Genomic DNA, 16,691 nt, shown 5'->3' on the forward strand with positions numbered 1-16,691 from the left:
TTTAGATAAAAGTTTAAATCCTAAATATACCTAATCAGTATTGATTATGTAACTACCATAATTTTCTTTTATCTTTCCCTTAATATTTTGCAACATGAAGTCAACTTTAAAACAAAATAATAACACTAAGAAAAAAAATGTAATTTGCAATTTGTGGGTCATTCTGACATCCTGACATTGACAGTTAAAAATTTTTAATATAGGGGTGCCTGAGTGGCTCAGTCAGTTAAATGTCCAAATTCGGCTCAGGTCATGATCTCATGGTCCGTGAGCTCGAGCCCCTCATCAGGCTCTGTGCTGACTGCTCAGAGCCTGGAGGCTGCTGCAGATTCTGTGTCTCCCTCTCTCTCTCTGACCCTCCCCTGCTTGTGCTTTGTCTGTCTCAAAAATAAATAAACATTAAAACATTTTTTAAAAATTGTTTTTAGTATATTATTCAGTATCATTCATGATTAGTTTTGTTTTTCTCCATTAAGTATGTTTTTAAAAATCTCTTCCTATTACACATGGTGTCACTCCCTTTTCTTTCTCTGTCCGGACATCCTTTGGTCAAGATTATCTATGTGTATAATTTTAAGCTCAATTTGGCTCAGTTGGTTGAGTGTCTGACTTCAGCTCAGGTCGTGATCTCACGGTTCATGAGTTCGAGCCCCGCATTGGGCTCTGTGCTGACAGCTCAGAGCCTGGAACCTGCTTCGGATTCTGTGTCTCCCTCTCTCTCTCTTCCTCCCCTGCTCACAGTCTGTCTCTGCCTCCCTCAAAAATAAATAAAGATTTAAAAAGATTAGAAAAAAGAATTATATAGTTCTAATAAACTTGCTACAAATAGAGCAGCCTCTTGCCTGATCCTTTCCTCAGTTTCTCCAGAGGCAAACATTTTAGCTGATTACCTGATATTTGTTTTCATGACTGTAAATAACATGTTTGTATTGCTTCTTGTTGATTTTTTAAAATTTTGGGTAGACCTAGTAAACTCCTTAATATGAAAAATAAGGATTTAGCTCTGTTTCATTTTCCCTGTCCCCACCATATCCACTTCCCATACCTATCCATCCTCCTAATATAGTCATAGGGTAATTGAGTAAGTTTTAATTCTGTATTTATGTTAATATATTTATGTACACACTATTCGCTGCTGAGCCACATGTAAGTATCTTGTGGCTGCTTTCTCTTTCTGTACAATTTTTCCCTCTTTGAGTTGTCTTATTTACTTATTTGCTTGGTTTAAAAAAAAAGTATATATATTACTGATTGAAGCTTAGACTCTGCCAACTGTCTAAATATCCTCTTCGTAAGTTTGTCTGCACAAGGTATTCTAGTAGTTTTGTCTTCTTGAAGAAATCTTCTTTAGAGTATTTTGATGTTCTTCAGTATGAATTTGTTGCCCTCTACATTTTGTGTGCAACTGTCATCTTGAGATGTTTCTTCATTAACATGCTGGAGACTTTTCACTTCTCTCCTCCTATGACAGATTCTGTCTTCATATTTTATTGATAGTTTGGGTACAGAATTCTAGATTGTAAATAATTTTCTATGTTTTCTACTTTTCAGTATTGCCATTGAAGTGCAAAATTTTCTGACTCTTGACTTTGACACTGATTTTTTTTTTTTTCAAGCATATAGGATATTTTCTAGTCTTCTGAAAGTCTCCTTGAAAGAAGTTTCTTTGTAACGATTGTGCTGAATACAGCGTCCTTTGATTCTGGAAAATTAAAATAATTTGTTGATGATTTCCTTTCCTCTATTTTTTCTGTCTCTGTGGAACTCTTGATATTTGGATATGTGACATAATGGGATGATTCCTTTTTTTTTTAACCTTTTTCTCTTATCTCTTTGTTATGCTTTATTTATTTATTATTTATTTCATGAGTGAGAGTGGAAGAGGGGCAAAGGGAGAGGGAGAGGGAATCTTAAGCAGGTTCCACACCCAGCGCAGAACCCAACATAGGGCTCAATCTCACGACTGTGAGATCATGACCTGGGCCGAAATCAAGAGTCGGATGCTTAACTGACTGAGCCACCCAGGTGCCACTCTTTGTTATGTTTTCTGAGAGAGTTCCTTAAATTTATCTTCCAATGCTTCTATTTAGTTTTTCATTTGTACTTTTAAATTTCCAATAATTTCTTTCCCCTCTGTTATTTTATTATAATATCCTCCTCTTATTTCATGAGCATTTCTATTGTTCCACAAACAATATCTTCTGTTGCAACTAAGAACTTCTGTTGCAATGCTTTTGAGATTTCCTTTTTCATTCATATTCTGTCTCCTCCAAGGTATTTTTTTCTGTTTGTTTTTCATTTTAGGAGTGTTCCTCAAATGTCTGGTGATCTTTGGTTGTCTACTCATATTTGAGAATGGTGAACTCAAAAGCTATTTGGAAGCTCTGAGACTGAGGGCAAAACTAGCTGATTATGAGCTGTAGGATAATGATTCTTTTTTTTTTTTTTATTTTTTTTTTTATTTTTTAATATATGAAATTTACTGTCAAATTGGTTTCCATACAACACCCAGTGCTCATCCCAAAAGGTGCCCTCCTCAATACCCATCACCCACCCTGCCCTCCCTCCCACCCCCCATCAACCCTCAGTTTGTTCTCAGTTTTTAACAGTCTCTTATGCTTTGGCTCTCTCCCACTCTGGCCTCTTTTTTTTTTTTTTTCCTCCCCCTCCCCCATGGGTTTCTGTTATGTTTCTCAGGATCTACATAAGAGTGAAACCATATGGTATCTGTCTTTCTCTGTATGGCTTATTTCACTTAGCATCACACTCTCCAGTTCCATTGTAGGATAATGATTCTTAACCAGAGATGATTCGGAGATTTCCCCCGCCCCCCGCCCCGAACTTCCCCTTCCCCCAGGAACATTTGGAAACATTTGGAGACATTTTTGGTCATCACAATCTGTATTACTGGCATCAAGTGGTGAGAGGCCAGGGATGCTTCTGAGTATCCTACAATACACAGGACAGCTCTCTCAATAAAGAAGTATCTGTCTCAAAATGCCTGTACTGCTGAGACTGAGAAACCCTGCTATCGGGTGGTCTGGCTGGGCTATTTGCCTGGAAAACCCTTAATATGACTGTCTTTAGGGTATATTTCCTTTTGAGATGGTCAGAGTGTTCAAAGAAACTTTGAATATCCTTCCCGCAGGTATAGCCTTGCTTCATAGAATTCCAGGTGTTAAATAAGACGAAAGACTGAAGTTCCCATTATTCAGTGTAAGCCTCCCTCCGAGTTTTGCAGGTAATACTCCTACCCTCTATTGTGTTTAGTATTCCATAATCCAGAGCCCTTGTGTTTAACCCTTTCTGATGAATTGTCACTTTCCTGCTGGAGTAGGAGAAGATCAATAACTGGCTGTGCCCAGTGGATAAAAGTGAATATCTGGCCGTGTGAAGAGACCCTAGGTATCAAATTACTACTTAAAGGGATTTTAACCAGTTCTTTCTTTTTAGCTTCACTCTTACCCTCACTTTTAGAGATACCTAAATGCTACTAATTTATGAGCTTTTGGAGTTTTTGTGTTATGAACTGGGTTGCTTCTTGGCTTTCCCCATTCTGCCTTATGGTTCAGCCTTTTCAGGTCTACTAAGTTCATCAGCTTTCCAGATTCCAAAATTTAATTGTAGTAGTTTCTTTTCCTCTTCTTTTTTGTTATTATGGATTTGTGATGTTTTAAAAATTCCTTTAGTTTATTTTTGAGAGAGAGAGAGAGAGCGAGCCGGGGAGGGCAGAGAGAGGGGAAGACACAGAATCCAAAGCAGGCTCCAGGCTTCAAGCTGTTAGTACAGAGCCTGATGTGGGGCTCCAACTCACAAACCGCGAGATCATGGCCTGAGCTGAAGTTGGACACCTAACTGACTGGGCCAGCCAGGCATCCCCAAAATTCCTTAGTTTAAATGGAGTGTTTGAAGGCTGTTCAATTTGCTATTATTACCTGAACGTTTCAAAGTTTATTTTGAATTCTAATTTTGTCTTTGATGTGGAAGTTTTTTCATTAATTTTTCTTTTCTGACATAGATATTACTAATAATCACATACCCACTCCCATGCATAATAATTCATGTTATTCATTCTTCTGAATCCTTGCTGATTTTTTTTTACTAGTTCTGTTATAGAGAAAGGAATATTGTCTCCAAATATAATTGTAGATTTGTCTATTTCTCCTTTCAGTTTTGTCAGGTTTTGGTTCATGCATTTTGAATCTCTGTTGCTAGGTGAATTCACATTTAGAATAGTTCTATCTTCTTGGTGAGCTGATTCTTTTATCATTATGCAATATGTATGTGATCACTGGTAATTTTCTTTTCTCTCAAGTTTACTTTTTCTGATTCTAATATAACTCCAGTTTTCTTTTGATTAGTGCTTAGATGGTAAGTATTTTCCATCCTTTTACTTTTAACCTTCTTATATCACCAGTTTTGAAGTATTTTGTAAACCACACAGAGTTGGGTGATGTTTTTTGTATTTATTTGTATAATTCCTGTATTTTAATTGGAGTGTTTAGATCATATGTAATGTAATTACTTATACATTCAGACCAGGTGTACCATATTATTATTTGTTTTCTATTTTTTCCTCTGTTTTTCAACCATTTTCTCCCTTCTTTTTTGGGGAGCATTTTTTTAGTATGTGAATTTATTCTATATGTATTTTCACTATATCTCTGTATTTTTCCAGTGGTTGTTTTAAGGATTATAGTATACATACTTAACCTTTTCTAGTATGCTAAAATAAATATTTTACCACTTCAAGTGGAATATAGAAGTTTTACCCTTATATAGATCTTTTTACCCTCCCTCTGTTAAGCTGTAATTTTATTATGTATTACCACTATACACACTGAAAACTTCAGACAATGTTTTATAAGTTTTGCCTTCAATGATCAAACATATTTTAAACTTCTAAGAGGAGAATAATAGTCTATCATAAAATCAAGTATTATAACATTTGAAATACTTTAAAATGTGTTATTCAAATGTAAGGTACTATTCTGAGCCATCAGATGAATTTTATAAAGGAAGCCCCAGTGGGACATTGTATTAATATTTTTCTGAAGAGGTTATTTTATATACAAACTATTTTTTCCCACAAGTACTGAGAATCTTTAGGAGGGTAAATATTTGTATTCTGATGTTAAATGAAAAACAATTTTTTTAATGTTTATTTTTGAGAGAGAGGGAGACAGAACGTGAGTGGGGGAGGGGCAGAGAGTGAGGGAGACAGAATCTGAAGCAGGCTCCAGGCTCTGAGATGTCAGCACAGAGCCCAATCTGGGGCTCAAACCCATGAGCAGTGAGATCATGACCCGAGCCGAACTGGGATGCCCAACGAACTGAGCCACCCAGGTGCCCCTGTATTCTGATTTTATAAATAAAAATTTCCCCACTCCAACTTCCTTATACTTCAGTATGCTCATAACTAAGGGATTTGTAGCTGTATTGGCATATTTAGCCTATAATCTTTCAAAATTGGCAGAGTGGGGAATGAGAACTACAACCTTCAGTAGGCTATCACTTTTGATTTGGTGCAACTTCAAATAGCTTTGGATAAAAGAATTTAAATATATTAAACCAGAAGATTATATTTAACCTAGTTAATATTTCAGTCTTAGTTATCAGCTCTGTTAGTTTTTCAACATATTAACCTTATTTAACTTTTTAAACTTTGTTTATTTAAGCAATTGATAATTTCTTGAATAGTTTTCATGAGGACTTAGTTGTTACTTTTTAAAAACTATTACAAATGGTACAGGTAAATAGAATAATTAAATATGTTTCTCTTGCTTAGCAGGTATGGAATCATCTGCCTTGGATGAATCTACTTCAAACAGAAAGTTATCAAATATATCAGAATGTTATCCACAGTATAGGATGAAAAGCAGTTTCTCTTCCAGACTACGTGAACCATCATTATTCCCAAAGTTAAATGGAAAACACCTCCAATATCATAAAATTATGGAGGATAATGATTACCTTGAACTTAAAAGATCAAAAAATCCTTTGCAAATAAAAAAATTCCTAAATGGGGTTGATAGCAGTGATACAGGATTCTGGGAACCATATTCAAAGGATGGCATAAACTTTAAGAAAAGTTCAGAGAAGATTGAAATTCATGACTCAAAGTCTACGTCACATAGCTTGAAGAGCATTACAAGCCTCAAAAAGTCTCTGGATAAAAGTGATAATTTTAGTATCCCGAAACTTCAGAAGCCAGCTGTGAGAAGGCATTCCAGCCTCCTAAAACGGGTTTCGTCGAAAGAAAAGATTGCAGTGAATGCTCTGGGTCAGTATCATATATGTAAGTCAAAATATAGGTCCTTGAGTTCTTGAGTCATCACAGAAACAAGCTGAATTAACCATTGATTAGACAGTTGTTTGCATTTCATTTGTCAGTGCTATTGAGTAATCACCACTTCTGGTATATAGATCAGTGTATACAACACAGTGGTTTTAAGTTGTGCCTTTTTAGATGGTTGTGTTCCCTTTTTCAGATGCCTAACTTTGACCAAGAAGTTTATTCAGAGATTAATTCAACTCACTCAAGTTCCCTAGAAATAGAGGGCCTGTTTTCTTTTGGAAATGCTTATTTTATAATTTTTAAACTAAATATGTAAGGAGTCTATGTGAAATTTTTGTTCAGGTTCCGTAATTTAAATATATGATATCCATATCCAACATGATATGATAATGCTTCAGATATCATCTCTTTTGGACATGGGAATATGAAGAAAGATAAAATAACTACTATTTTACAGTTTGGGTCCCCAGGGCTTTATGGTCTTTCTCAAAGATGAGCAAGGTTTTCCAACCAATATATAGTTTCCTCCTTCCGTGGTACCTCTATCACAGAAGTCCTGTGTTTGGAACTTAATTAAATACTCCTTCCTATAGTCCTTGGCTGAAGTTACTCAAGTTGTTTATTTTCTTGAAAGAAACTTATCTTTTTATTGCATTTAATATTGAAGGTAATTGTTAAAATGAGTGCTTAGTGAAATACTAGTGGTTCTTACACAGTAATACAAATTTTAAACAACTCAGTTGAACAGAAAATGTGCTCTTTTAAGGAGGCACAACAATGTTCTTTCTGATTCCTTTACTGATACACTACTATTACTCTGTGCCTCATTCCTAATTCTGAGTTCTTTATATTCCAGTAAGATTAAAACACTTGTTAAAGGAACAGTGGAATAGTAGGCATTTAGCCCATGGGTAGAAGCAGCCTGTGGAAGAAAGTGCTTATCTATCTTGCTGGTGTCGCCAACCTTTGCCATACTTAATATTCTTTGTAAAGAGAAGTGTGAAATAGTTTATCTGGTATAACTTCTCAAGATAAATTGATGGTAATTGAGCATTTCTGAAATGTGACTGTCATTTGATATACATTTTAAAAACATTTTTAACTTTTCATGTTATGATAATTTTTAAATCATAAGAATTACACAAAGGGAAAGACATTTCTATATACTCTTCATCTCGTTTTCCCAGGTATTAAGATCTTGTATAATCACAGTACAGTGAACTAAATCAGGAAATTGACACTGATACAATATTATTTACTATTTCATCTGAAGACCTTATTCAATTTTTTTCAATTGGTCCATAAATGTATTTTTCCTGGTTCAAGGTCTCATCTAGGATCACACGTTACATTCAGTTGTCATGTGTCCCTTAGTCTCCTCTGATCTAGGATAGTTTCATGACCATGACACTTTCGAAGAGTATTGACTAGTTAATTTGTAAAATGTCCCTCGTTTTGGGTTTTCCTTATATTTCTTCGTAAGTTCAGGTTATGCATTTTTGGTGGGAATTACAGAGAAGTGATACTATGCCTATCTCAGTGCATGATATTAGGGGACTCATGACGGCCATGCGTATCTACTGCTAAGATTTTATGATTTTGAAGATTGTGAACTGAAAACATGTAGCCTAAAATGATGGGAAGGGGAAGAACTCTCATTGTTTGCTTGGAATCCTGGAATTTAGACAAAACACTTTGTTGTTGTGATCTCTTGAACTCGTTCATTATATTTTAATCAGAACCAAGCAGCATTGGCTGGGTCACTGGAACAGGCTGTTCCTCCAAACAAGTAGTTTATAAACATTTATAGAACTTCAAGATTGTTTTCTGTTTGAGCTATATGGGAAATATTTAGGTATAATGTAAGCTACAACAGAAATATGAAGAAAAAAGCAGTCATATGAGGTAATAATAATTAGATAAAACTTGTTTTCTAATTGCTAAAGACTTTGGGGGCTAATTATTGCTTAAGACACATAAATTCTGTGGCTGAATAGTCTTCTACATTTTGTATATTTACAAAACATCTGTGAAGCTATCAATAAACTCCAAGAAAATTACATTGCTGCAGAAGAACTTCAATCCATTTTGCCTTCAATAGGAGTTACTTTATCAGACAAAGAGTTCAAGGAGATTGTGGCAAAGACTACTCAAAATGGTGAGACTGGTAATACCAAACTTTTTGAAAAAATTAGATACTTTTATGGGATAGTATTAAATGATGGAGTAAGTTCTCAACTAGGAATGGAACAGAATGGGCCATGCTAAAGAAGATTCTAAAAGAACAGATATAAAAATGGAAAGTGGAAAAAAAAATTCCTGGAAAATCTGCCCTAATGCATTGGTTTGGAGGGACTAGGCCTTTTATATCTCAGAATTGTTATGTAACACTCTATCACTATCCCTAGCTATGCCTTCCCGTATGGGACAGGTACTGGAAAGGCTGGCCCAGTTGTAGGGAGGTTCAGGCAATAAGAGCACAAAATCCAAGGGGTACAAAAATCTCTGAGCAAATAGCCTAAAGCATCCAAGAAGAAATAACCGGAGATTCCAAAATGGTAAGGAAGTGCTACAACTAGGAATTTAGGGCTAATGGTACTTAACCAATCAAGGCAGATGATTAGCATCTAGATGTTAAATAGCATATCCCGGTCACCAGCCTAAGTTCAAGGCAGATTTTAAGTTTCCAGGAAGAGCTTTTGTATTGGAGAAGTTGTTTTATCATTAAGTAAGACCCATCCACAACAGAAGTTCAGCTGAGGAGAGGGCAGAGGCAACATTTTGGGGAAAGACTGACTTGGGAATATGTTAGAAATGAATTCTTAGAACCTGAGCAAAATTTCTTAGCTAAGGCAAATGGGAAAGAAGATTAAAAAAAAAAAAAAACCTAAGGTGTAGGTGCTACTAAAATTATTGAGCCCTTTCATGTTGCTTATCAGGATTGGTAGGATCACTGTGGAGGGTGTATATCTAAAAATAGGTAGTTAATTGGATCAGCTGATAGTAATGGGGACACTTGGGTCTGTCAGGATTGGTCAGTATTGTCAAGGTGTCTTAATGGATAGCATTTTGACTGGGTTTTCATGATGGTATGAAATAGACTCCTTAAGTTTCTCATGGTCCATCTATATGGTCACCTTTCCTTTTTCCTATATCTATCAAAAATTGAGGACCTAGCTCAGTCCATTGCACTTTATAATAGGTATTTAAAAATTATTGAGTAATTATCAAAATGAAACGAACTGACCTAATTCAGAGACTCATCTAGGGAGACAGGATATGAAAGGAGAAATAGAATTATGATGAAGTGAAGAAGTAATTTTTTTCATAGTTGTATGAAACTATGAATTTACCTTTTATGCAAAAATATAAAGAATGCATGATCTAAAGTCTTTATTTTACAGGAAATGGAATGGTGAAGTTAGATGACTTTATGAGCGCTCTCTCCAAGGAGCAAAGTCTTCCTGAATGTGATGGTAGGTAGGAAATTTATTTTAAAATGATTTGGAGGAAAGAAGTGGTTAGGTTGAAAAGAGGTTCAACTGAACTGAGTTTGCTTTTTGGGTAGATACTTAATAGTTCTGAAATTCTCAGGCAAGCCATGAAAACTTGATGTATTAGGGTAGTGATAGCTAACTTGCTTCCCTCACAGAATTGTTAGATGGATTTTAAAAACTGTAAAGTACTACATAAATGTATAGTAAGGTAATGAGGGATTCCAACAGGTGATTAGCCCCATTTTTAGCAACTGATGGGTGATTTGATTTTTAATTTTTTTATAAGGAACTTGTTTGAATGAAATACTGGTTTTGTTTCCCTTGTTTTAGAACATTTCTAAAAAAACTGTATTAAGCTATAATTTACATACATAAAACTCACTCATGCACTAATTTTCATGAAATGTATAGAGTCATACAATCAACACCACAATCAGTTTGTTAAAAATTTTGCTTGCAATGATTTGGGTTTTTATGCAAATAATTAAATATTTTTCAGCAAGATTAAAATGAGAAATGAAAGATACTAAGCCTTGCTGTTTTTATTTCCTTTTGTTTATTCATATGCTAAAAATGAAAGATAAGCTTTTTGTGTCTTCCCAAAGGATTTCTCAGATAGAGAAAAATTAATCCAAAGGAAGAGATTTTTCTCTTATACTTACATGAAGTCTCATGTTAAAAACTACATTATTGTGGCGCCTAGGTGGCTCAGTCCATTAAGCGTCCGACTCTTGGTTTCGGCTCCGGTCATGATCTCACAGTTTGTGAGTTCAAGCCCTGTGTTGGACTTCTTGTGGGCAACACAGGGCCTGCTTGGGATTCTCTCTTTCTCTCTCCGCCCCTACCCTGTGTGCTCTCTCTCTCTCAAAATAAATAAACTTAAAAAAAAAGCTACATTATAATTTGTCAGTTATGATGAATTGCTTAAGTGGTGTTCTTAAAGACAATATTAGCAAATTTCTTGAGTGCTTTACCTTGTAATCATTCATTCACGAACTTAGTCACCGTTTCATTGCTGTTTTGTGAAGTAGTGTCGTGGTTGTAGCCGACTTCTCCCTCCCATTTCCCCCGTTATACTGTTTTTAAAATTTATCTTATTTTAACGTTTTATTTATTTAAATAATCTCTACACTCCACATGGGGCTCAGACTGACAACCCCAAGATCAATTGTCTCATGCTCTTTGGACTGAGCCAGCCAGGTGCCCCTAAAATTTATTTTTAATGGTGGTATCTAACACGTAACATAAAATTTGTCATCTTAACCATTTGTAACTGTACAGTTCAATAACATTAGGGTTACGTATATTCACACGGTTGTACAACGAATCTCTAGAACTTTTTCATCTTGCAAAACTGAAACTCTATACCCAGTGAACAACAACTACCCATCTGTGCCTCTCCAGCTTCTGACAACCATCATTCTACTTTCTGTTTCTGTGAATTTGCCTACTCCAGATACTTGAGTGGAATCATATAGTATTTGTCTTTGTGAATGAATGGCTTATTTCACTTATCATAATGCCCTCAGGATTCATCCATGTCGTAGCACGTGCCAGATTTTTCTTTCCTTTTCGTGCTAATATCACATTGCATGTATATGCCACATTCTGTTTGTCCATTCATCCATTAATAGACACCTGTGTTGCTTCTACCTCTTGGCAATTGTGACTAGTGCTGCTGTGAATGTGGGTATGCAAATACCTCTTTGAGCCCCTGCTTTCAATTCTTTGGGATATATAATCAGAAGTGGACACAATCCAGGTTTGTAACGTTTCCTTCACTCCTAAAATTCTCTTGTGCCCATTTATCATTAATCTCTACCTCCATTCCCAGGCAACCACTGATCTGCTTTCTGTTTCCATAAAGTTGCCTTTTTTTAAAAAACATTTAATATAAATGAAATCATAAAACATGTGGTCTTTTGTGCCTGACTTCACTTTTTTTGAGGCTAATTCATGTTGTTGTATGTATCAGTAGTTTGTTCCTTTGTATGGTTAAATAAGTCCATATTACATTTTATAGGTATATTCCATTTTGTTGATGATTCACCAATGTATGACCTTTGCTTATTTGCAGTTTGGGACTGGTATGCATAATGTTGAAATTAATATTTGCATTGCAGTCTTTCTGTGGACATGTTTCCATTTCTTTTGGGTAGATTCCTAGGAGAATAATTGCTAGTGTATATGGTAAATTTATGTTTTACTTTTAAAGAAATTACCAAACTGTTTTCCAAAGTGGCTATACCATTTTCATTCTCACCAGCAATGTGTAAGGATTCTGGTTTCTTCCTATCCTCCACATTTAGGTATTATCTTTTTGTTTATAATCATTATAATTAATAATTGTGTAGTGGAATTTCATTATGGTTTTAATTTTGCATTTCCCTAATGACTGATAATGTCAAGTTTATTTGCACATGCTTACTAGCTGTTCATATATCTTTGGTGAAATATATATTCAAATCTTTTGCCCATATTTAGAATTCCATTTTGATTTATCTATAGTGTTTCAGAGTATATCTCTTTTAAAGTTGTTGCTTCAGGTATATATACATAACTTATCACACTATTGGTGTCATCATTTTTCCAGTTCAAGTGAAATACAGAAGCCTTATCTCCATATACATCCCTCCCTCCTTTATGATATAATTACCTTAAATATTTCCTTATATATATTTAAAACCACATCAGGTGGTATTATTTTTACTTCAACCATCAGACTTGATTAAAAAATTCAAGAGAAGGAAAGCCTACTATATTTACCCATATTTTGACTTACCATTTTCTTTTTTCCTTCTTGATATTCCAGAGTTTTTTTGTTTTATCCTTTATTTTCTGTTTAAGAACTTCCTTTATCCATTCTTAGGTCTATTGACAACAAATTCTTTTAGTTTCCTCTCATCTGAGAACATCTTGATTTCCTCTTCATTCCTGAAAAATAGTTTTTCTGAATATGGGATTTTACGTTGATAGTTCTTTACTTTCAGCACTTGAAAAATATTGTGTCACTTATTTCTGGCTTCCATGGTTTCTGCTGGAAATTCTGTCATTCAAATTGGTTTTCTTTCCCTATAGTGTTTTTCTTAGGCTGCTTTCAAAATGTTCCCTTGTCTTTAGTTTTCAGAAGTTTAATTATGATGGATCTTGACATGGATTTCTTTGGATTTATCCTGTTTGAGGTCCACTTTCGTCTTGGATCTGTAGGTTAATGTCTCTTGATAAAAATTTGGGAAGTGTGCAGGCATTATTTCTTTGAGTGCCTTTTTAAGTCTCTTTTCTTCTGGGACTCTGATGGACACAAATGTTAGATCATTTTTATATTCCTACAGGTCTCTGGAACTGTTCATTTTTTTCTTCAGTTTATTTTCTCAGTGTTGTTCATTGGATGATTTCAGTTGCTTTCAATTCATTGATTCTTACCTTTCTCTCCTCCTTTTAGCTGTTGAGTCCATCCACTGAACTTTTAATTTCAGTCATCATATTTTTTAGTCATTAAATCTCCATTTGGACTTTCTGTGTTGGTGTTTGTGCAAGAGAAAAAGCAGGCAGCTCTCCCAGTCCTCACATACTGTCCCTATACAGGAGAAGATCCCCACCCATCGGCCCAGCCTGATAGGCCCTAGGCCTCTACCACCTTTTTCCTTCCCCAGGCTCTAGGACTGACAAGATAGCTGATGGTTCTTTGGGACGCCCTGAAAAAGTTGATGTGCTGGATAAACTCTTTACCTCTCCAGGAGGAAACTAACAGCTCGGAATTTTAATCTAATCCTGTGCTGAACAGAGGGGAAGATCACTGCTTTCTACCAGCCCAAGCCATCGCTTTATTCTACCCCAAATACTGGACTGTGCTAGACCCATCAGAGCTCCAAGGCTGGCAAAACAGACGCCAATCTTCTGGGGAGGCATTTTGGAAAAGCTGAATTTCTGGATATGTGGACCAAACTCTTCTTCCCCTTGGTTGAAGCTGGGAGCTAGAGTCTTTTTTGGATCATATGGTGCTGCATTGGAGGCAGCACTTGTGGGAGGGTGTCCCAAATCTCTGTACCAGCTTCAGTACGTCTGGTTTTGCATTCTCCTGGGATACAAGAGCCTGTCCGTTAGTTTCTAATTTCTCACAAAAGGAATTTATTTTTTAATTTCTGCTGAATCAGTGTGTTTGTGGGGAGAAGAAGGGTCCAGGGCGTCCTACTCAACCATCTTACTGACATCACTCACAAGCTGTTTACTTTTTTAAAAAAAATTTTTTAATGTTTATTTATATTTGAGAGAGAGAGAGAACGAGAGTGGGAGGGGGCAGAGAGAGATGGAGACAGAATCCGAAGGTTTCAGGCTCTGAGCTGTCAGCACAGTGCTCAACACAGAGCTTAAACCCATGAGTCATGAGATCATGACGTGAGCTGACGTCAGGTGCCCAACCAACTGAGCCACCCAGGTGCCCAGTAAAGCTATTTACTTTTAAGTGAGAATTTTTTTCATCTAAAAATTCCTTTCACAAGATAGTATCATATATCTTGTTCTACATATTTATACATAAAAATTACCTTTTTAAGAATCATTTTAAGAATCATCTAATTCAGACATCATTTTGATCATTTCTTTGTTTAGTAATCCATAATGACATCCAGTGACTGCCTAAAGTCGATTAACTCCTGATAATGGCTTTAATGCCCTCCACTGCCCAGCTTCCTCACTTTCCCTATCCTAATCTTCTATTAGAGAAAATCTATTTGAGTTTAGTTTGTTCCAAAATTTACACAAAAACACACCCGCATGCATACCTGTCGACCCCCTTAATAATTCTATGTGTTTCTAAGTTATTTTAAGAAAATTTTATTGCATGGGCACCTGGGTGGCTCAGTTGATCGAGGGTCCACTTTGGCTCAGGTCATGATCTCGCCGTTCCTGAGTTTGAGCCCCATGTCTGGCTCTGTGTTGACAGCCTGGAGCCTGCTTCAGATTCTGTGTCTCCCTCTCTCTCTGCCCCTCCCTGACTCATGCTGTGCCTTTCTCTCTCTCTCAAAAATAAACATTAAAGCTTTCATTGCAGTAAAAATTTGTTTAAATTTAATGGAGGGAATACTGCCCAAATTTGTGAAGCATATATTCCAAAGTATCATAAAAAGACATGGGGGATAGTTATTTCCAAGTGATAATATTTATGTACACAGAAGATAAACTAAGATTAACCAGGGACTGAGCCATGTATTGCTACAAAATCTTACCCCAATTCATTATTCAGGATTGAAAGTTTTCTACTTATTTCTGTATCTGCTACCGAGAAACAGACTACTAAGAAATTTTAAATTGTTAGAAAATTAAATGGGGAAATTGTATAATATTTTTGTTCCTGTGCACTTAAATTGCAATTAAATTGGCACTTCCTTCGATACAGAGATTATAGCAAAGTAGAATATATTTTTGGCTCTCATTTTGTACTTTGTTGGTTTTCAGTATTAAAGATTCTGGTAATTCTTTTCATATATAACATTTCTGAAGTTATTTTCTATGCTTGTTTATTTAGTGTTAGAACTAAAATTCATCTTACTATTGGTGTTTTCTTTTTGACTTATATTTAATACTCATTAGCATACTGCTTTATTTTCAGTGTTGACTGATGTCATTAAAGCCATTGATAAAATTAAAGATGAAAATATTGATTATGAGGATATGAATACTTGTCTTCAGCATTTTGGAGTTTACCTTTCTAAGCCAGAATTTGAGAAGATCACAGAGTTGACTGAAGCTGACAGTAAGTGAAAACTGGGTTGACACATGTGAAAAGATGGTCACTTTGCTATTTTTTTCCCTCAGAATAATGACTTTATTTTTTTGATTAGAAAAAAGTCCATTAAAATGAAGTCAATACAGAAAAATACTCAAAAGCACAACAAAACACACAAAATCCCATGATCCAGAAATATCCAGTATTAACAGTCTTTCCAGACATTTTTTTCCTATAGGCAAAAGTACAAACAAAAAGAAAGTAGAGTTTGTGGTTTTGCTTTCTGACAAGGAAGAGGTCAGGACAGAAGTCATTAAATGGGACAAATGACTCTTTATTATGCCAAAGCCTATAATTCATAAGGAAGGTACTAGTTTTGAGTATCTCTACCCTTATAACTTAGCAGCATCTTTTCTAAAGAGAAAGGGTGGTTGTGAGATAGACAAGTGTGTGGGGCTATCGATGAAATAAGAATGGCCATGAAGAGTATGTGAAGAGTACAGGAAGAGTATGTGAACTTTTATTACAATATATTTCTTATTTTGTGTGTATTAAAATTTTTCCATAATGAAAAGCAAAAAAAGAATAGAACAAATAGAAGTTATGTGCCTTACGTGAGAAAATAAGACTTTGTTAAAAGACATTATAGAATACCTAAATAAATTGGAATATATCCCATATTAATGGACTCAGAGACCCCCAAGTCTGCCAATTCTCATAATTAATTTACTTATCTAAAGCAATTCTAATAAAACCCTGACTTTTTTGATGAATTGATTCTAATATTTGTATGCATAAACAAAGATCAAGAGTAGCTAAAACACTCTTGAGGAAGAAAAACGTGGATAGGGTGTATGAGTGGTGTTGGAGGGATCTTGCTACCCTGGATATTAAGACTCATTATAAAGTTACAGTAAGTAAAACAGTGTGAAAATGGCACAGGGATAGAGAAATTGACTGATAGGACAGGATAAGTAACTTCCAAATATATCTACACACATATAAGGAAACATATATAATGAGGTGGCAGATTACTGGGGGGGAGGGGAAGCACCAGTTAATAAATGGTGCTGGAATAATTAATTATTCAAATGTAAAAAATAGAATTGGATCCCTACCTATATATCATATTCAGTAATGATTTCCAGATACGAACACTAAAATTCTCTTT

General features: G+C 35.3%; 1 pseudogene; it reads left to right on the forward strand.

Moving 5' to 3' along the window:
• The window catches only part of LOC145715188 (EF-hand calcium-binding domain-containing protein 13-like), a 98,677-nt pseudogene that overhangs the window by 40,616 nt on the left and 41,370 nt on the right, over window positions 1-16,691 (forward strand).

The sequence above is a fragment of the Panthera onca genome, assembly GCF_046562875.1.
Source record: "Panthera onca isolate mPanOnc1 chromosome E1 unlocalized genomic scaffold, mPanOnc1 haplotype 2 h2.Chr16_ul_7, whole genome shotgun sequence".
Classification (NCBI taxonomy): Eukaryota; Metazoa; Chordata; class Mammalia; order Carnivora; family Felidae; genus Panthera; species Panthera onca.